The sequence below is a fragment of the Pseudorca crassidens genome, chromosome 8 (genome assembly GCF_039906515.1).
Source record: "Pseudorca crassidens isolate mPseCra1 chromosome 8, mPseCra1.hap1, whole genome shotgun sequence".
In the NCBI taxonomy this organism is placed as follows: Eukaryota; Metazoa; Chordata; class Mammalia; order Artiodactyla; family Delphinidae; genus Pseudorca; species Pseudorca crassidens.
Genome location: NC_090303.1, coordinates 13,900,475 through 13,921,860, shown reverse-complemented (window position 1 = coordinate 13,921,860; position 21,386 = coordinate 13,900,475). Strand labels below are relative to the sequence as shown.

Below are 21,386 nucleotides of genomic sequence, written 5' to 3'. Positions count from 1 at the left end.
TAGGATGGAGCTCTCAGGTGAGCCCATCCACACATGAAGGTTCCTCTGAGAAGGTGGGTGAGTGGGGAGTGAAAGCAGGAGAGCGAGCTTGGTGTCCCAGCAACTCAGGGAAGATGCATTAAATTCTGCTGAGAGGTAAAGCCAGGAGAGAGAGGCCGCCAATGGATTTGGTGGCATAGAGGTCATGGGTGACCTTGACCAAGGCAGGCTGATGGGTTTGGTGGAAATAGAGGTCTTATTAGAATGAATTGTTTTTTATCCTCATTGTATCTAGAACAACAGGGAGCAGAAAATGGGAGTTAACTGGAGGGGTTATAACCTCGAGGCAGGATTATTTTAAGGATGCATGTTTGTATGCTGATGGCAGTGATCCAGGAGAAAAGGAAATTGTGATGATTTAGCAAATACAGGAGCCAAGTCTTTGAAAAGACTAGAGAACATGAGATCCAGGTGTGTGTGTGACTGGAGCCGTTACCATTTGATGGGAATGGGAACTTCATCCCTTATGAAAGACAGAGAGCGGAGAACAGGTAGGTCAGCAGATATGGCTGGGGAGAAATGAAAAAGCTCCTAGCTAATCGTTTTCTCAATAATGAGGCAAGTTCATCAGCTGAGTGTGGAAGTGGTCATGATGTAAATGATATGAGGATAGAGGAGTGGGAAATAGTTGTTTGGGGGAATTTAAAAGTGAACATGGAAAGGAAATACATGTAGGATGGTTTAGCACTGTTGAGTGTCCATTTGAGATTTATGGACATGAAATGTATGAGACCAGTCATTATAGTGGGGTTTTTGTCCAGCAATGTTTAGTTGCACTGAGGCAGTAGCTGTGGCTGCTATTATTAATAATAGTACTAGCTGGTATATATTGAATGCTTACTATGTGTCAGACACTTTTTAAAACACTTTACAAGTGCTTACTTTATGAGCTATGTACTATTACTATATCGCTGTTACTATAGGTACAGAGAAGTTAAGTAATCTGTTCAGGGTCACACAGCAAGTAGGGGCTGGAGCCCATTACAGATCCAAGCAATTAGACTCAAAAGACCACATAATTCACACCTCATAATATCATTATTAGGAAAAACAAGGCAATGTTATGTAAAGCATCTAGCACAGTCCTCTGCCCACAGGAAATTTTAGGTAATATGAACAGCCGCATTTCAAGAATAATATCATCTACTCTATAGAATTTTTGTAAAGTTTTAAAAAGCTGAAATATGTGAATTCTGAGCCTGGTACCTGGAACATATTAATGCTGGTGCACATCTGCTCTGTCCACGCCCCACTAACCCAGGTGATAATCTGATCTCTAAATCCTTAGTCATTTAACTGCTGAGACTGTGTTGCCATGTGAGACCACTAGGTGGCGCCACTAAAGAACAAGACTGTTTCATTTACTTTCAGATCCTTAACTCAAGATATAGGTGGGCCAGTGGAAGTTAGACCTTGACAACCAAAAGAAGAGTTGTCATAAATAAATAAATAGGTGGCTAGAGAGAGGGATAGAGTTGCATTTCAATCATGTACTGGGGCAAGCAAATTAAACAAAGAGTATGTGTATCCACAGAGACTGTTACGGGATAGGCAGGCAACAAGGACCAGTGCAAATTTCTTGGGCTTGCAAGCTAAATAGTGAGACAGAAATCTTGCCTACTCTGTCAAAGCCAAGCTATACTACAAAACCGATAGATCCATGGGTCAGACAACATTTCAAACGGTGGCTGGGACACATACGTATTTCCTTTGCATACCGCCAGCACAGGTAGCTGACACGCAGAGCTGTAACTCAGGGAAGTCTGTGCTCCTGCTATTTCTCTAGCTGCCACCTCCATCCAAGGTCAACAAATGAAAATACCTAGTGTTCCAAGGAACGCTGCCTCATCAGGACTCTATTCCGGGCATCCCCCTTTGTGCAGCACCTACATTCCAGTCGTTGTTCTCTGAATGGCCACCGTCAGCCACAGAAACAGCCCTGCATAGTTTTCCTCTTGATTTCTCTCTAAGCAGTGATGTAATGAGATTGAAATCTCTGCCTGTTTACTGTATCATCACCAATAGCTCAATGACTCTATGGTATTCTGGAAAAGGCATAGATACAATTAAAATATAAGTAAAAGAAACAGCTAACCCCCCCCCACCCCGCCCTGCCACATTATCATGGCCTGGGGGTATATTTTCCAAGTTCACCCTCCCCCCATCCCTGGCCATCTCCATGCCTTTCTACGGTTTCCTGGATCACCCCACTAGGGCCATATGTATCTGTTGTAGCCAGTGCAACTGAGCTCCCCAAACACAGATTCCCATGAAAACCGAACAGAAGAGGAGGGAGAGGGGGAGCATGTTAAATGTCTCATTAGGCCTTCTGTCTGATTCTCATTAGATTCGCTGACTGCTTCTCATTAGGCCCATTGCCTCAACTTCTTTCAGGCCCTGAATATGTAGGCCAGTGCCTATTGTCATGGCTGGTCGAGAAGATCCATTTCATTTATTCATAAATTGAATGTGGCCTCTGAAAAGTCCCAGGCAATTTCTTTTGGGCAAATTTAAGACAGCCTTACTGTTGTTAGTTGCTATTTTTTCGAGCAATCCAAAGCAGGGGAGGCAGAAGAAATAATTTAAAAGACCCAGCACGAAAACTTCCAACCCTGCTGCAGAACTGGGGCACGGGGAGGTAATTGTTGCAGCCAAGAGGCCAGCCTGATGTGCAGACATCAGTAACGGGTGACATCGTGGGCAGAGTCACAAATACCACTGGGTTCAGAAAGTAACCGTTGCGGATATAACCAGAGGCCCAGCGGGCAGGGTACGAAAGCGGAGAGCTGTCAGGGCCCATCAGTGAGCTACAAGTTCTGTCTTCTCTGCCCTCTGGGAACATTTGTCCAGTGTGTTGGATTAAGAGGCAGATAATAACACAGAAAAGTCACCGTGCAGTTGAATATTCTACAAGTTACGTGTGTAGTGCTTTGCCCTTGTGAAAAGAAATCGCCTGTATCTCAGTGTTCCTCTGAATATAAAACAAGTGCCTGATCCCTTCCACTGGGAAGAAAACTCCCAAGATACGGCAGGCTGGGAATGGAACTTACGGATGGCATGATGTGGGTGACCTCGGTGGATGCAGCCCTTGATGGTCACGTCAAATACGTATCTCCAGTGGGAGAAACAGGTATTGATGAGCCTTTGCTCCAAAAGTGGTAAACAAATGCCTACTTTCTGTATTCTCTCTTTGCTCTTGTTTTCTGTCTTGATGTTTGAATTTCTCATTCAGTGAACACGATGTGGTCCCAAGATGGTTTTGAGTCCTCTGGTGCCTCAAGTCTGAAGTGATACTCCCAAGGAATTACTTTTTTTTTTAAATTTATTGGAGTGTAGTTCATTTATAATGTTGTATTAGTTTCAGGTGTACAGCAAAGTGAATCAGTTATACATATATCTGTAAGGTCGGATCTTAACAAACGGCACCGTGAAACAGAGGAAAGCTTCAAGTGAGCTTTATTAGGGAGCGCTCCCGGGCGAGGTTCGCTGGTCCGAGAGAAAGGGGCCAGAGAAGTCGCACCCAGGCAAGAGTTGGGCAAGATTTTATAGGGGAAGAAGGGAAAGGGGTGTGGTGAATCTGGGAGGGCGCAGGGTATTCCTTATTTGGTGGTCTTTTCGGGTATCCTGGGGGACCATTAGTCCCGCCCCTCGAAAGGCGGGAAGGCTGGGCTGGGTTCAAAGTCCCCAGGTCAGTTCCTGGAACTGGGTGGTCCGGAATGTCTCCAGGGCAGTTTCTGGAACTGGGTGGTCTGGAGAATTTTGGTCTGATGCAACCTGTGAATCTGATTGTGTTCCCCTGCCTCGGGCCAGTTGGCCTTACAATATCCACTCTTTTTTTTAGATTCTTCCCCCATATTGGTAAAGAGTATTAAGTAGAGTTCCCTGTGCTATACAGTAGATCCTTATTAGTTATCTATTTTATATATAGTAGTGTGTTTATGTCAATCCCAGTCTCCCAATTTATCCCTCCCCTCCTTACCCCTGCTAACCATGTTTGTTTTCTACATCTGTGACTCTATTTCTGTATTGTAGATAAGTTCATTTGTACCCTTATTTTAGCCAAGGAATTACTTTTTTTTTTTCCTAGACAGTCAAGTTCAAAGGAAAATCAAATGCTTCCCCCTCAACTGAAATCAAGTACTTCCCCCTCAACTGAATGTATGATCTGGGTTTGTTAGAGGCCTTTAGAGGAAAGTCAGACTGCCCAAGAGAGACATTTGTGAAAGGGTAAGATTGGACACCTTCTCCCTGCCCCGTGCCCCGACGACGACGCAGAGGGCAGAGAATAGGTGCCTCCCTATGAAACCTATTCCTGCTCAGGAAGTGAGGCGGGTATTCCCTAAGGAGGGAGGAGGGGGTGAGTCAGAGAAGAGGCAGCGGGTGTGGTTCCTTCCAGACATGCTCCAGCTGCTGCATAAGCCGGAAAGACATGGTCACTTCTCCTTTGTGGGTTTTGCCTGAATTTGCAGTGTCCCATTTTTGAGATAAAACTGGAATCCTGTTTTTATCCTGTGCTATACGAAGAATTTCTGTCTCGGGACATGGCCATATCAACGAAGTTGCATAGTTTTAAGGTTAGTTATTGCCTTTGTATCAGGGTATGTGGTCAGTCGTAGAAGGACCTACATCGAGTTTAAAGAATAGAACTTTCTGGTATGAAAGGGCATGGTCATGCCAAAGATGCTTCTTTGAAAGTTTTTCTTTCCTTTTTTTTTTTCCCCTCCACCTTCAACATTGACCTCTAAGCGAGTTCCAGCATCCTTGGTGAGCTGCCCTCATCCTGCTGTAAGTACTCTCACTTTGGAGGACTCAACCTCTGAGCATTTCAGGAAATCTGTATCCCAGACGGTGCTCATTCACAAACCTTCACCAACAAAAACTGTTTTTCTCCCAGTTGGCTCACGGAGTTCACTGTTTCGTGAAGCCCTTCTAAGACGGCAGGTCTCTGTGCTTTAATATCTGAAAGAGAGATTCTTATTGGTACCTGTGGGCCATGATTTTGGGGATGACATAAAAATTTTGGCTCCAGAGCTCTTTAGCAAAAGCCCAGTTCAGAGACAGGCTAGGACAATGGGCTGAAAACGATCTTGGCCTTTCAAGTGCTTTATCCTGTCCAAAGTTCCAGTGTGAGAACCTGATCTCCCAGAAAGTATTTCTTTTATTTGCCAACCACAGAGAATCACTGACAAAACTAATTAAAGAATTTGAACCTCATTCTGTCTTTTGTTAGCTGACCCTCAACCAGGGGCTGGACTTGAAACAAAGACGGTCTGAGCCAACAAGATACAGAATGTGAGGCTCTCAACCAGGGTAAAGAGGACTGCGTGCGTTCATTCGCTCAGAAAGAGCTACTGGAGCACAAGATACCTGGCCTTCCCCCCCCCCCTTTTTACAATGGAAAACGCGTTGGGTTGCCATCAGAAATAATGAAGTTTGAAGTTCCTGAAAGTCATTTATTGGACTCGACTTTCCACCCTTTTCTTGAATTCCAGGAGCCAGGTCAAGGCAATGAGCTCTCATGGAAAATTAAGCAGTTTTGCAAAGGTGCTTAAAGAAATATGCTTGTTTCAGGTTTCAGACTCTCAGGGGGACGATGGTCGTTGACTGCAGGCTTAAGACAACGATGAAGACTTCCAGGTAGGAATGGACTTAGGTAGACCCTGACCAGTCTACCTGAAAAGCCTCCTGCCCCCAAATACCTGGTCTTATCCTGGATATTCACCCTCCTTGCTTCCCCCCCCCCCATTTTAAGATTGCACAGTTTGGCAGCCATAGTAATGATCACATGGAATGGCATTTATTGACTGAATATCTTGGCTGATTGAAGAAGGACTGTTCTAAGATTGTGGAATGATTTCTGAAAGTTACATAATCACCCCCTGAAGTGAAGGGATCCATTATAACATGCATCTTCATTAGTTTGTTAGATGACATAAATTCAAAGAAGAGGGGCCTCGGGGAGGCTCCTGGAAAAACAATATTATTTTATTGATCTGGAAAAATATTAGCATTAGAGATTCACAATTTATTTTTTAAATTAAAGAATAGAAACACAAATACGATTTCATTTTCAAACGTATTTGTTTTTAACCTTGGTAACAATAAAACAAAGATTTTCGTAGAGTCATCAGATAAAAATAAAGGGTGGGTCTCGTGCCTCAAGTTGTCCACTAACCCGACTTACTGTTAACCTACCTATCAGTCTGCACAGTCTGGTTTGATCAGTGGAGATTGCCCTCATTGAAAAGACTTTTCTAAAAGCATTTTACATCAAGTCAAGGCCTCCTTAATCCAGAATAAAGCTAAGTATATACAAGAGTGACTAAATGTAAACAAAAGGTCAACTCAAGCATGAGCTCAGAATGGGGGCTCACACGCTTCTCTCCGAGTCTGGCTGGAGCATCATTTCTGCTGTGTGCCTGCCTTAGGATACAGTGCTGTGGCTTGTCTTCTAATCCCATCACTCTGGAGCCCTAGCCTTCAATGCCAGATAGGTTCTCTTGCAAATGACCAAATACTTGACTTTGAACTTTTTTTTTTTTTTTTTTTTTTTTTTGCGGTACGCGGGCCTCTCGCTGCTGTGGCCTCTCCCGTTGCGCAGCACAGGCTCCGGACGCGCAGGCTCAGTGGCCATGGCTCACGGGCCCAGCCGCTCCGCAGCATGTGGGATCTTCCCGGACCGGGGCACGAACCCGCGTCCCCTGCATCGGCAGGCGGACTCTCAACCACTGCGCCACCAGGGAAGCCCTTGACTTTGAACTTTTAAGGAAAGATTTAATATGGAGTGATCGATGAGTGAAAGTGCATTATGCAATCCCAGAAGTGTGCAAAAAGTCAGGAAAAGAAAAGAGGGAAATAAACATTCTTGGATTATTTGACCATGAGAGCATGAAAATTGCTTTCAGTAAAGCCTTCTATGACAATGGGGTCTTGAAGGAATTGCAACTGAGATCCAAAGAAAAATGAGATAGCCGTATGTATTTTTTTTTTAAATCTCTGTGTTCAATTGTGCTATGTAGAAGCCACTATTTTCTCCTCCCTTAACAAAATCTTGGGTGTATTCCATAACTTCCTGGTCACATTTGGTAATTAAAACTTAGTGTGGCTTAATTTAAACCCTTAATTGCATATCCAATTTACAGCTAGAGCTGCGACTCTGACTGTTTAGAAAGAGGATGGGGGCAAGATCTGGCTCTGGATCAATGCTGTCCTCTTCTTCCTCTAGACCTAGATACTTGGGAGCCTGAAGCAGGGCTAGGGACTCAAGAATCCTTCCTTAAATGTCCACTCACTCTTGGGAGAGAGGTACCTCTGGACATTGTTCTGATTCTTCCTGGTTCCATCTACTACTAGTGGTTTCACCACAGGTGGAGTATGTGGGTTTTTAAGCTTCCCCCCACCCTCCCCAATTCAGCCATGTCTGCCATTAGCTCTCCATCCCAGGTCTTGACTTGGTGACTACTGAAGGAATCCCATGGCTCCTGCACCCAGCACCTCCACTAATATCTGGGCTCCCTCAGGTGGAGCCAGTGAAAGACAGGGGGCCTCTTTCACATCATCCAAGAATGGAAGGAAACTAGGTGGGCTGGGGACCATCCTGCCCTTCCTAGGCATTTCCACCACAGTTCCTCCAAGCTCTGATACTCATGCCTTCAGAAATTTCTAGGCTGAAAGAAGGTCAGGGACTTGCCTGGCGGTCCAGTGGTTAGGACTTCACCTTCCAACGTTGTGGGGCGTTGCTGGTTGAACCCCTGGTCAGGGAACTGGGATCCCACATGACTGGCAGCCAAGAAGCAAGAACATAAAGCAGAAACAATATTGTAACAAATTCAATAAACACTTAAAAAAAAATGGTCCACATCAAAAAAATCTTTAAAACTATTTTAAGAAGAGGGTCACAGATTGCATATTCCTACATGCTTTGCCGCCCCTCAGGGCTGCACACCAAGCTCCCCCAAGAACTCTAGCGGCCACTCTTCAATGGAAACATCCTAAGGGAAGGTCTGACGCCTTTGGAGGTTCGGAAGGCCTCCAATTAAAGAATGAAATGTCAATTCCCCTTTATTGCAAGTACCCCAGTCGTTATAAATGACTCTTCTGGAGCCCCCCCTCACTTTGTTTCAGAAGTGGAAACATACTCTTCCCAGCCCCTGGCTTAGGGTGAGAACAGACTGGTACCAGTGCGCTGTAATTCCCACATCGCCCTTACTAAGCCATCTTCTCTAGACTGGGGAGGGCCTGGTAGGATGGTGCTTGGTGGCAGTGGGACCATCCTACTGCCTCTCAGACACCCTAAAGTGTAGTTTCCGGTCCTAATGCACGATGGTTTCTTTATGGGTCTTGTTAGAATATGAAGGTACCTCTGATTCCAATGGTATTAAATATCTTGTTATACTAACAAAATTGGACATGACTTAAAAGTGACTTGTTTGGGGGGGAAATGTGGTTCCAAAAAATGCAAGTTCTATGGTAAGTGATGGGCAATTGAATGAAAGATTACATTTCACATACCCTGTTTAAACCAGTTTTTTTTTTTTTTATATTTGGGGCTCAAAGAATAAGCTTTTTCTTCACGAAAATTAGAGAAAAGAGGCTGAATTGAGCTCACCTTCCCAAATCGCAGGCATAGAGCCACAGGACGGATAAAGGTAGAGTCATGAGCGTATGTTGTATCACATGCCCCCTGAATTCAGCTTCCAGCTTCCAGCTTAAAGATCTTTGGGTCACCCACGCATCCATCTTTCCTTCTGTCCTTACACCATCCATTCATCCATCTCCGTGTCCTGATTGCTATCAAGTAAATTGTTATAACACAGTGTTTAATTATGTGGTCCACAGGTCAATTGCACTAGAGTCATCTGGAGTATTAACAAGTACCCCAGATAAATCTGATTAAAGTTTGGAAAACTAATGAGAAATTAAAGTTTGTGAAACTCTGGCGCTACACTGCAAACTACAGTATGGCCCTTTCTCACTAGTGAAATCAGTGGTCAGTCTCATCAGTGACATTTTCCCAGGCAATGAATGGCCTCGTGAAGAACCTTCCCTTGAGACCTGGTCCAACGTGTTTTATTCACATGCAAACTGGAATGTGCACATCTGAATAAAGTGAGTCTACAAGTGTTTGCTCAGTATGTGAAAGGTTTCTGTAAAGTGCATTCAGAGAGTTCAGATCAAAAGTAAACTGACTTACTAACCCTAACCCTGCCTGATAGACTTACACCACCCAATAGGAAGAACTCTTCACCATCTGAAATTATTGTTTATTTATTTGTTTTTGGCTCATTCTCCACCTTTACAAATCTGAATGTAAACTCTTTGATATTAAGAACGTTGCCTGCTTGTTCACTGTGATCCCAGCACCTGGATTAGTACCCAGCACGTAAGAAGCATGCAGTTAGCTTCTGTTAAGAACTCAGTGAGGGCTTCCCTGGTGGCACAGTGGTTGAGAGTCCGCCTGTCGATACAGGCGACACGGGTTCGTGTCCCGGTCCAGGGGGATCCCACATGCCGCGGAGCGGCTGGGCCCGTGAGCCATGGCTGCTGGGCCTGCGCATCCGGAGCCTGTGCTCTGCAACGGGAGAGGCCACAACAGTGAGAGGCCCGTGTACCGCAAAAAAAAAAAAAAAAGAACTCAGTGAGCCACATAAATATATGTTTTTGTTTTTGTTTGTTTGTTTTTCGGTACGCGGGCCTCTCACTGTTGTGGCCTCTCCCGTCGCGGAGCACAGGCTCTGCACGCGCAGGCTCTGCACGCGCAGGCTCAGCGGCCATGGCTCACGGGCCCAGCCGCTCCGCGGCATGTGGGATCTTCCCAGACCGGGGCACGAACCCATGCCCCCTGCATCGGCAGGCGGACTTTCAACCACTGCGCCACCAGGGAAGCCCACACATAAATATATATGAGTAGAACACAAATTTTGCCAAAATAATCAGAAGGCACTGAAATGGACTAGGGATCACAGAAGGTTGAAGAGTGGTTAGGGTGGATTTTGGAAATATTCCTAGAGGCATCAATCTTGAGCTGAAATCTGAAAACCTTTCTGAAAGGTGTAGAGAATGGAAAGTAGAAACTTGCTGCTCCTCTGTAGACTAATTCAGGCAGAGGCCTTGAGGCAGAAATTGAGAAATGGGTTTTGAAAAATCAGAAGCCCAGCTTTGCTGGAGCAGAGAGATCCTGGAGAGAAGGAACACATGAGATGGGACACCGAGGTGGAGCAAGTGGAGGCAAGTTGGAATCAAGGGTCAGAAGTTTCTATTTGGTCCAGATGGTAACACGAAGCCACTGAAGGGCCATGTTTACACATTTTCAAAATCCAATTAGAATACCACATGTTTTTATGGTCCAGTCCCCCATTTTGGACCCATTAAATAAATTAGTTGAAAGAGAAAAACAAAGGGAAAAATAAAATGATGTGTCATTCAATAGCATTAGGAAATCATGGGATAAATGTGTGAAGTTGGACTGTTTGACCTGGAACCAAATTAATCCAAATGTGGTCTTGATGACCGAGTCTCCAGCTGAACAAAGGCCCACGCCAATGTTTGAAAATATGAACAGCTAAGAAGAAAAAAAAAAAAAAAGATGGTGGTTTGGGTGAGGAAAATAGGCATCTCTCTCCCTTTGAATGGTTTAGACATCCCGCTAATGAGGGTGGAAGGCTAGGCCAGCTGATTTTGCATGCTCGAGTCCAAGCTCTAGAGTCTAACTCTTCTGTAAGAACACTGCTTGAGACACAGGAGGAAGCAGCTGTTTGAGTGGAATTCCCTCTGGAGGGGAAGGAAGGCCAGCCATCCAGATGGGATCAGACAAAGAGAGGATGGGAGAGAAAGCAAGAGAGCAAGCCTAGGACTGTGGCACCTACTGCCCATCCTTTCCTCAGCCCTCGCCACAAATTAGAACCTATAAAATGGTGTGTAGTGGCCCAACAAGAGTGGGAAGACAGAGAAAAATGCTGTTTTCTTGAGACAGTCACCGTCCTCATCCTCCTGTGCTAGGACGATTTCACTGTTTAGAACCCCATGACTCAAAGTGTGGTTCCCCAACAGGGGCATCCATAACCCCCAGGGGCTTCTGAGAAATACAGCGACTCTGACCTCACCCTAGACTTATAAGGAACACGCTGCACTTTCACAATCTTTCCCAAATGATTCATAAGCATGTTAAAGTTTGAGAAGCGCTGTGTCAGAAGATTTGGAGCAAAGTAGATAAGATAAAATTAGAGGTGAGAAAATTAGAGGTGAGAGAATGACTGTAATCCCCTGGAACAGGAAGCAGCGTAAGTAGTCCCACCCCCCTGCCAATGGAACTTGGACAGTTTACAAGAATTACTGCAGACCCACCCACTTCTATCCAACCATGGAGACTCAGACTCACAGATGTACACTTGTGCACACAGATAGAAGTCCCTGGGAATGCATCGGTGGGAGAATTTCTGCTGTGTCCAACCTCAGATCAGCTTGTTTTCTTTACAGTATGACTTCAGAGCTACTGTCTTTTCCCTGAATTACACCCAGTTCCTTTCATCAATTATGTTTTATGTTCTTTCCCTGTTTTACTTCTTACTCCACTCTTGAATCTTTCTTGAGTGCAGCCCCAGGTCAACCAATAACTGGCAAAGCCAAATCAAGACAGTTAGAACCACAGTTATTTGCCGTTCAGCTGGAAAAATAATGATTCCCCAGCTTCTCAAGTGTGGAAATCTCTCAGAACCAACCTCTTTCCAGGGCCTAGGGACCCTCCCACATTAGTTCCAGTGAGCTTTCCATCACTCGTAAGTATTTTCTTATACTCCTCAGGAGGGTCCACACTCGATTAGCTCACACTCCACTGTGCCTCTTCCCATCATCTCAAAAGCTCCTTATTGCCTTTCTGTGTAGTTTTTAAGTCTCTGTCAAGGGCAGGGCACTAACCTGACTTAGGGCAGCAGTTCACGTCTGACGAATCTGAGTTCCTCCTGGCTCCAGGTGTCTGTGGCCCTGGTCAAGTTCCTCAGTCTTTAGGAGCTGCAGATTCTTTACCTGTAGAATGGTAATAATAATACCAGCTGCACAGAAATTCGTCATTATCAAAGAGGCAATGTTACCTAAAGCTGTCAGCACGGCACCTGCCCATGCCAAGTGCTCAAAAAATGATAAGTGACAGCTAGCTGGGGCCTTTGATGGTAAATTAGATAATCTTGACTTACAAGAAGCATTAGTCTATCCAAATGCCTCATTTATACTGTGATTACTTCAATTCTCTCTGGACAGGGCTACCCTAAGATTCATGTAGGTTTTAGGTGAGAAGATTGTCTATTCAACTGCACTACTCTTATATCCAGAGAAACTGAAAGAAAAATCCAGTAAAAGAATGCAGAGTCAGGAAGTGTACCATGATGAAGCTGTGGGTGTACTTTCTGACTCTCAGGATCTACGATGAAAATCCTAAATAAAAGGCAAAAGAGCTCGACCTTGGTTAAGTATTTCCACATTCAGAACTCTTGTCAATATCTGTATAAGCGGATTACACGGCTGTCAGCACACTAAGGCCATCTGCAAGCCACCATTGATAATCCAAGTAAAGAATGTCTGATAAAATCTTATACTGTGATTTTTTTTTTTTAACTAAAAAGTCACTTCTGTGATTGCAGAAAGTTTTGTCCCATGCAGTCGACTGTGCTGTTTCATAACAATGATAAACACACATGGCACTTCACTACAAACTTGGAAATACGACATGATTTCTGCTCTTTCGGCTGACCAGTCATTTATCACAGGTCATTTACATAGGGCTGGATGGCTTGGTAAACTAATCACTCACCTCCTTCATGTAGTGCTGCGTTCTTAGTACATCACGTGAAATTAGTTGGATGATTTTAGTTCCTTCTCCTGGGAGCCACAGCCCAGTTCACAGACAAACCAAAAACAATCTGGCTGAACCCACCAGCCTGAGCCCACATCAGGGGACAAGAGTGTCTTTTTATTTTTTAAGTGTACATTTAAAAAATATTTATTCACTTGTTTGGCTGCGTCAGGTCACTGTCGCAGAGCACAGGCTCTCCAGTTGTGGCGCGCCGGCCTTAGAGTGCATGGGCTTAGTTGCCCCATGGCATGTAGGATCTTAGCTCTCTGACCAGGGATCCAACCTGCGTTCCCTGCATTGGAAGGTGGATTCTTAACCACTGGACTACCAGGGAAGTCCCAACAGTAGTGTCTTGATGTTGGATTCATGGACAGCCAGTGAGTCAGTTCTGACTTCTGAGAAGGAAGCTTTGGCTGAGGACAGAGCTAAAAGTACAGTAATAGAAAAAAAGTGATGTCTGTGTGTGCATGTGTGCATAGGTATACATATGCATGTATTTTTGTTTTTTAGAACTTTGCAACGGGTTTTCATTTTTGCTTTATATCTATTACAGTGTCTGAAACCTAAAGAAATACATTTTCTCTTCCAATTTGGATGTGTGTGTAAATATCATTTGTCTGGACTCAGCACACTCAATGCCATGGTTTCTTGGTCTCTGTCTGCTCTGAAATCATCAAGCTCTGTCTGTACATGTGTGTACACGTGTGTGTGCGTGTGCGTGTTTGTGGCTGTAGTTATGAGCTAATGGAGGAAGGCAAATATTCTGAAAGAATTTCAAGGGGCTACCTAATAAAATTTTGACCACGACATAGGTTATTTGCTTTGAAAAAAAAAAGAAACATCTCTTTAGATTTTTTTTCCACTGGTTTGTTTATCCTCCTGATCTCTCACAACAACATTTCTGGTCTCACACGCTCTTCCAAAACTTTGCAACGCTTCAACAAAAGGTGAGGCCTAAATCCCCTGTCTTTGAAAGTGTGCCTTTTTGTGACTACCCCAATGAATAAAATATCATGGATGTGAGGCTACATGACTTCTGAGGCTGCACCATTAAGAGCTTACAGCTGCTCGCTCTGTCTCTCTCTCTCTCTCTTTCAGCCTCTCTCCCACATGTCTTGGGAACCCTGAGCTGATATGTAAGGAGTACACCCTCCCTGAAAAAGGGAACCCTCCTACACTGTGAGTGGGAATGTAAATTGGTACAGCCGATATGGAGAACAGTATGGAGGTTCCTCAAAAAACTAAAAATAGAGTTGCCAGATGACTCAGAAATGCCACTCCTGGGCATATACCCAGAGAAAACCATAATTCAAAAAGAGACATGCACCCCAATGTTCACTGCAGCACTATTTACAATAGTCAGGTCATGGAAGCAACCTAAATGCCTATCGACAGAGGAATGGGTAAAGAAGATGTGGTACATACATACAATGGAATATTACTCAGCCATAGGAAGGAATGAAATAGTGCCATTTGCAGAGACGTGGACAGCCCTACAGACTGTCATACAGAGTGAAGTAAGTCAGAGAAAAACAAATATCGCATAATATCACTTATATGTGGAATCTAGAAAAGTGGTACAGATGAACTTATTTGCAAAGCAGAGGTAGAGACACAGATGTAGAGAACAAACTTATGGATACCAAGCGACAATGGCGGGGTGGGATGGACTGGGAGATGGGGATTGACCTATATTATACACACTACTATGTATAAAAGAGATAACTAATGAGACCCTACTCTATGGCACAGGAAACTCTACTCAATGCTCTGTGGTGACCTAAATGGGAAGTAGATCTAAAAAAGAGGGGATATATGTATATGCATAGCTGATTCACTTTGCTGTACAGCAGAAACTAACACAACATTGTAAAACAACTGTACTCCAATAAAAAATTAAAAAAAAAAAAAGTACACTCTCCCTGAAGCTGCCGTGCTGGAGGCAACCTGAGGAGAGACCACACTGCAGAGGGAGCCGTGCCCGAGAAGCGCAGGGGTCCAGCTCCCAGCTCTCTGACTTTTCTCAGCTGAGGCAGTAAACTTGCACGGGGCTGAGGGAGCTTTCAGACGACCCCGCGCCCTACCCTCACGCTGCCCTCGCCCATGTCAGGTGCAGCCAGCCTCCCAGTCGAGACAGACTCATCCAGATGGGCGGAGATCAACTGTCCCCACCAAATCCTGTCCCAATCGCAGATTTATGAGCAAAATAAATGTGGTTAAGTTACTCCATTTGGGGGTGGTTTCTTACACAACAACCGATAACTGGAGTACACACCATGTGAAATTAGCTTGATGATTTTTTTTTCCCTTTGGGGAATTTTTTTAAATTGGGGGAACCGTAATCTAATTCCAAGACAAACCAAACCATGTGACTGAATCCACCAACCTGGGTTCACACGGGAGGGCAGCTGTGATTTGATGCTGATTTGGCGAAAGTCAGCAGCTTCTGAGAAGGAGCCTTTGCCTGGAGAAGCAGATAATAATATATATATTTTAAAGTGTGACAACATTGTACCCATGCCAGTTTCCTGGTTTTACTGAACTGTGGTTACATAAAACGAAAACATTGGGGCAAACTGGATGAAGGGTACACGGGATCTCTCTGTGAAGTTTTGCAACTGCACGTGAATCTCATTGTTTCCAAAAAAATTATAAGTGGCTGTATATGAGAACGTGTGTGTGTGTGTGTGTGTGTGTGTGTGTGTTGGGGTGGATGATGTGGTGAATGGATTGAGTTGCAATGGCCAACATTCTGGTGGGACGTCCGGTGACTCTTTGATCATTACATATATTAGCTACTGTTTAAAAAAGAAACATCAAATTTAGATATTTTTATTAATTAATTCACGGCCGCCCCATCAGTCTCACATCAGATTTAAGAAGTGAGAAGGGGCATTTTACTTGCACCTCAATGTGTAGCATTTTCATACTGGAAAACCATGATCAGTATCGATAAAAGGGGTCTGAAAACGGTAAAAGAATCCCAGCCTCTCCTGGTGGGTTCCAGTTTCTTCCAGGCTACTGAGAGGGCTTGGGGGTGTGACTGCCAGGCTGGAGGTGATAATCCCTGAAGGGAAAAGCTACCAAACTTGACGTTAATCCCAGGAATCAGTTTGAACTGATGACTGAAGAGATGTTTTTTTAAACGACGGAAAATGAAACTAGGGGGAGTTGCACGGCCACACAGGATCCCTAAGAAAACTTTGACTCAGCTTTCTGAATTCCCTTTCTGTTTTTATCATTAGATTTCTTTTACTGGTAGGTGAAGGAAGATGGCAGACATAATACCTGAGGGATCTGACACAGCACTCACAGCACCCAGAGAAGCAGGTTGGAGAAACTGGGAATGACCAAATGGAAATGGAGAGCATAGGTTAGCCCACGTATGGCATATACTGGAAATCTATTCATTTCCCAATAACATACCTGAGAATTGTGGGGTTTTTTTAATTAAAAAAAATTTTTTTTTTAATTTTTGGCCGTGCCGCACAGCTTGCAGGATCTTAGTTCCCCAACCAGGGTTCGAACCCGGGCCCCCAGCAGTGGAAGTGCGGAGTCCTAACAACTGGACTGCCAGGGAATTCCCAGAATTGTGAATTTCTTTTTAAACAAAAGGACAAGTATTACTGCAAGCAGAACTTTTTAATTAAAGGAGAGATACAGTTACAGGCAGGAGATATTGAAGTGGATGCTTAACACTGAGAAGACTTTTTCTCCCCAGCAGTCTGGTGGTCATTGAAGGAGTCAGGAGTGAAAAGACGGACAATGAATTAGAGCTGGAACTCAAATAAGAGCCTCTTGTCTCAGAAAGAAGACTGATTAATTGATAGTGGCGTGAATGGAGGCTTTTTGCTTTGCATGGTTTGATGGCGTGTGCACGCTTGTGTGTGTGTGTGTGTGTGTGTGTGTGTGTGTGTGTACACATGCTGATTTTAAGCGATTGATGCAGCAAAATAAATTAGTGTAGATGATTACTGAAAATGGTTGTGATCAGGGATTTTCAAACTTGGCTGATCATGACCTCCTGTAGTGTTTTTAAAGCGTAGATTCCCAGGCCCTACTCCAGACCTTGTGAGTCAGAATCTTTGAAAGTAGAGCCCTAAATTCTAGATTTTTAAGTGCTCCCCAGATGATTCTTAGTATCACTCAGGTTTGGAGAACTAGGTAGGAATGAATGGATGTTTCAGTTTCCCATCCTTCAAGTGACACTGGCATTAGGCCATTTCTATTCAACTGCGCTGAGGTAACAAGACTGTCCATGGGCCATTCCTGGTGGAGCCTTTCAGACAATGAACTCCCAGAGACAATGGCAGACCCAGTGTGAACTCTCCGCTGTGTGGGAAACACATTCAGAGTGACTTTATTTCTAGATTTGTCTATTTTAACCCAGGAATCCATTTACACATATCCCCCCAAATCTCTTTCCTGCTTCCTCCCTTGAATGCCAACAGTTCACCACACAAAAAGTCCCCAGGCTGTGTGTGGCAGTAGGAGTGTGTCTGCCAGGAGGCAGGCCCTCAGGGCAGACCCCTTCTCAGCCCGGTGTCTGCATTCAGTTAGAACGGTTTCCAAGATCTTGTGTTTCAGGGAGTCCTCCAGACTGGAAGGACTTGTTGTTAAAGGGAATGGGTACTCATAAGACTGGTTCTTTATGAAAACACCCTGACTGGCCAGATTGACAAAGGGGAAGGGGTTTTACTCAAAAATGGATTCTTCTCAACCTTGTGACCAGCATAGAGCTTCACCCTGATCAACTCTATATGATTCAGGGAGGGTTAACTTCTGTTTCTTACAGTCGCCAAACCTCAGTGGCTTAACGAAGGTTAACTTCTTATTCCCATCCCAGTGTACTGCAAGCCACTTGGGGCTGTGCTCCACGGGGTCATTCAGGGACCCAGGATCCTTCATTCTCACTGTTCTGCCATTTCCCAGGGTCTCAGAGTCCTCCACTGAAGTCTTTGCATTAGACCAGCAGGTGAGGAATGAGGGAATAATATGGAAAATCCATGGGACGGTTAAAGCTTGTGGTTAAAGCTTGGGGATTCTGTTAGCTAGAGCCCAGGTTCATGACCTCGCTTAGCAAAGGAGGCTAAGAAATGTAGGCTAGCTATGTGCTTAGGTAAAAATAGAAACAGGTTTTGGTGAACACATAGTCTTTGCCACCATCTCTTTGGCAGCTTTAAAAATATGATGTGATCAGAATGAATTTATCTGTGAGGTTTTCCTCCCCCAAACCCATAACCCCCGACTAATCATGAGAAAAACATCACACAAATCCCAACTGAGGGATAGTCTACAGAATGCCTGACTAGGACTCCTCAAAGCTGTCAAAGTCATTGAAAACAAGGAAAGTCTGAGGACCTGTCACAGCCAAGAAGAGCCCAAAGAGAGATGACAGGTAAATGTAACGTGATGTCCTGGGTGGGATCCTGGAAAAGGACTTTAAATAGAAACTAAGGGAATTTGAATACAGTGTGGGCTCTAGTTAATAACAAGGTATCAGTATTTGTCCACTAATTGTGACAAGGGTATCATATGAGTGTAAGATGCTAATAATAGTGGAATCTGGGTCTGGGACACATGGGGACTCTCTGTACCACCTTCATAACTTTTCTATAAATCTAAAACTGTTTTGAAAAAAATTTTAAGTTTGTTTAAAGTTTTTAAAAAGTGAGTGCCAGGAAACCCTACTACAGCTGTTTTCCTGCCATAGCCATGAAAAACCACTTTGTCTACTGAGAAATTATTACTCTGGTCTTCCCCTTACACTCATTTATTTTACTTACACCTGTCCCCTCTACCTTTCCTCATCTCAGAGTGATCATGTCTCAAGAACAATTCTTGTATTACCTTTTTAATACCATGCTTTATGCTCCTCTAAGAACATGGACCAAAACAATAAATAATGCAAAAATTAAAAGCTCTTATACCTCTGTGCTAAAACACACAAACATATCCTTAGACACACATGCATACGCATACACACGCACAGGATTCAGGAAACCTCTCACCTGGTTTTCACTGGGGTCACTACTTTTAGATTTTCATATCACGAACTCTATTATTAACAACAGTAACTTACACAGAAACTTATTTTCATATTTTGCCCCTTTTCCATGTCATCTCAAAATGTTCTGTACAGAACCTGTCAAATATATTTGAAAATTTCTCCAAATGGTAATAGATTAGAACTTCAAAGGAATATTAATCCAGAAAGATTTCCCATTAACAAGAAGGATTTCCTATGTAAAACTCCCCAGAATAGTTTGGGTAATATAGTATTTCATACCACAGTTCTGGAGATCTACATGTGGAAGAGTCTGAGAACTCCCACAGTAAGTCAATTTTTCTCATTTGGTTTAATCCAACATCACCCAAACTGCTTTGATCTGGAAATCTGTTTTGTTTTCATTTTTCTTTTCCCCTTTCTTGTCTATTATGCATTAACTTCTTGTGGAACTAGTGATTCTTCAACGGCATTTAGATAATGTTACACTCAAAAAGTGGTAAGTTAAATAATATTGGTGTTTTTTTTTCACATATTCATAGAGAAGAGAAAAGAAGAAAGAACCTATCTTTTTTCCAGTCTTATTTTCAAAAATTAGACACTCATCTTGAAATTAGAAAAAACTAGTTTGGGTTATTTTTCCTATGTGTGTTTGGGTAAATTATCCTATCTGAGCCTTGGTTTACACATTTTATAAAAATAGACTAATAATAATACTTATTTGAGGAGCTTGTTGAGTGGATTCAATTAAAAACAGCCTGTATAATTATCCCTCTTCCTGGCTGGTGGAGACCAGTGCAAAACATCTGGGTGACCTGGCAGCTTAGTACTGACTGAACAGGCTAACCCTGATGATTTTCATTAAATCGAGAACGCCAATCTCAGATAAGAAGCAAGAAGACTGGTGCCTGGTGGTCAACAAGGGAGGACCCAGGAGGGAAAGCAAGTTAGGAAGTGGGGTAGAGGGGTGGGTGCAGAGAGAGATTTATGACCACCCACCCACAGGCCTTTACACCTGTCCTCAGAGCTGACATTCACTGATCATGGACTCTGTGCTGAGCACCCTGGTAAGTGCTTTCCTGCAATAGCGTATCTAATGTTCATAGTAACCTGTTAGACTGGCCCCCTGATGATCCCCGTTTCACAAATGAGAGTGGTGAAGAAATGTGTTCTTTAATGTGAACTGGTGCAGCCACTGGGCAGAACAGTGTGGAGGTTCCTTAGAAAACTGAAAATAGAGCTCCCATACGATCCAGCAATCCCACTCCTGGGCACATAGCCAGAGAAAACCATAAATCGAAGGGATGCATGCACCCCAATGTTCACTGCAGCACTATTCACAATGGCCAGGTCATGGGCAACTTAGGGGTCCCTCGACAGAGGAATGGACCGAGAGGATGTGGTACATATGTGTGGTGGAATATCACTCAGCCATAAAGGGCAACAATTTAGTGCCATTTGCAGCAACATGGATGGACCTGGAGATTCTCATACTGAGTGAAGTCAATCGGGCAGAGAAGGACAAATATATGATATTGCTTATATGTGGAATCTAAAAAAATGGTTCAAATAAACTTATTTACAAAACAGAAATAGAGTCACAGATATAGAAAACAATCTATGGTTATCCAGGGGGGAAGGGGGGAGGGATAAATTGGGAGATTGGGATTGACATATACACACTACTATATATAAAATAGATAACTAACAAGGACCTACTATATAGCACAGGGAACTCTACTCAATACTCTGTAATGACTTGTATGGGAAAAGAATCTAAAAAGAGTGGATATATGTATATGTATAACTGATTCACTTTGCTGTACAGCAGAAAGTAACACAACATTGTAAGTTAACTCTAATAAAAATTTAAAAAAGAAAAAAGAAAAAAAAGAAAGAAATGTGTTCTTGATCATTAAGTGGCAAGGCCACGATTCAGATTCAAGCAGTCAAACTCTGGAGCCCAACCTTGTACCACTGTATTATCTGGGTGTCACTTCTGTCAACCTACTTTTTTTTATTAGACTGAACCAGTGACAGCTCTCTACTGCTCTCCTCCCGCCCTCCTCCTTTTCTCTCCATCTGTTAGGATGCCCTAGTAAAGGAAAGTCTACTCACCTAACCCAAGGCCCTTTTCCAGGAGGAGCCAGGACACTGGCATGTCCCCTGCTAAGCCTATTATTTCTGATCGAGGTGGAGAGTAAGACCTTTCCATACACAAGGCAAGATGTACCTCATCTCTCCAAGTGTGGTTACCTGGGGACCACTCTCGTTTACAAGTAGCACTAGCTTTGCAAACAATTCTGCCCATTGGCACCTACAGCCTCGGCTACCAGCTGCCATGACCATTGGAAGACCTGCCCCCTAAGCAGCCACCCTCCCCCTCTATACCCCTTAGGAAACAGCAGACACGTGGAGGGAGGTTCTGTGAAAATCAGAGAGCCATTGCCAGGCTGGAACCCGAGGACCAGCCCCACCACTATGCCTGGCTTTCTT

General features: G+C 43.8%; 2 long non-coding RNA genes across 3 annotated transcripts in view; one reads left to right on the top strand and one right to left on the bottom strand.

Moving 5' to 3' along the window:
• Positions 1-18,186, top strand: part of LOC137228843 (uncharacterized) — a 30,526-nt gene extending 12,340 nt beyond the window's left edge. The window contains exons 2-4 of one of the 2 annotated variants that reach the window (XR_010945379.1): positions 4,127-4,266; positions 5,611-5,676; positions 12,292-18,186. This is a non-coding gene — a long non-coding RNA (uncharacterized lncRNA). Of the gene's footprint in view, positions 4,267-5,610; positions 5,677-12,291 lie in introns of both variants that reach the window. The other variant, XR_010945378.1, reaches the window with a different exon arrangement.
• LOC137228842 (uncharacterized) overlaps positions 6,792-21,386 on the bottom strand; it is a 29,581-nt gene continuing 14,986 nt past the window's right edge. Inside the window, exons 4-8 of the long non-coding RNA XR_010945377.1 lie at positions 15,270-15,347; positions 12,842-13,296; positions 11,953-12,060; positions 8,648-8,829; positions 6,792-7,818 (exon numbers count right to left, since the gene is read on the bottom strand). This is a non-coding gene — a long non-coding RNA (uncharacterized lncRNA). The remainder of the gene's footprint in view (positions 7,819-8,647; positions 8,830-11,952; positions 12,061-12,841; positions 13,297-15,269; positions 15,348-21,386) is intronic.